This window comes from Egretta garzetta, unplaced genomic scaffold (genome assembly GCF_000687185.1).
Source record: "Egretta garzetta isolate BGI_Z169 unplaced genomic scaffold, ASM68718v1 scaffold260, whole genome shotgun sequence".
NCBI lineage: Eukaryota > Metazoa > Chordata > Aves > Pelecaniformes > Ardeidae > Egretta > Egretta garzetta.
In genome coordinates, this window is record NW_009258662.1 from 3,744,079 (window position 1) to 3,744,659 (window position 581).

Here is a 581-nt window from a genome sequence, read left to right on the forward strand (position 1 = left end):
CCCTGGCCGGCGTGCGGAGCGACGGCAGGCAGCGGCCCCCCGTAAGTGACTTCTTCGAGTTCTTTTTTATTATTCTTTTTCTCCTTTCCCTCTATTTTTTTTTCTTTTTCGCCCTCCCCTTCTTTTATTTTTTCTTTCTTTTTCTTCCCCCTTCTCTTTTTTCTTTTATTTTTTCTTGTTTTCTTTTATTTTCCTTTTTCTTTTCGTGTTTCTTTTTTATTTTCTTTTTCTTCTCTTTTCCTCTTCCCTCTTCTCTTCCATTTTTTTATCTTTTCATTCTTTTCTCCTTTTTTCCCCCCTTATCTTTCTTCCTGTCCTGCCTATCTTTCCTTTCTCTCTGCGCCTTTTGTCTTTCCCCTCTCCTCTCCCCCCTTCTTCCTTTTTCCTTCTCTCTTTCCTCTCTTCCTCTGTTTTCCTTCTCCTTTCTCTCCCCCTTTCCCTCTTTCCCGTCTTCCTCTCCCTTTCTCCCTCCCCTCCTCCCCTACCAATGCCCCAGTCTCGGTGCCCCGCAGGGGGGAGAGGCCGGTGCAGTACCGTGCGGTGCCGGGCCGTGCCGGGCCATAGCGTGCCGGGCCATAGCG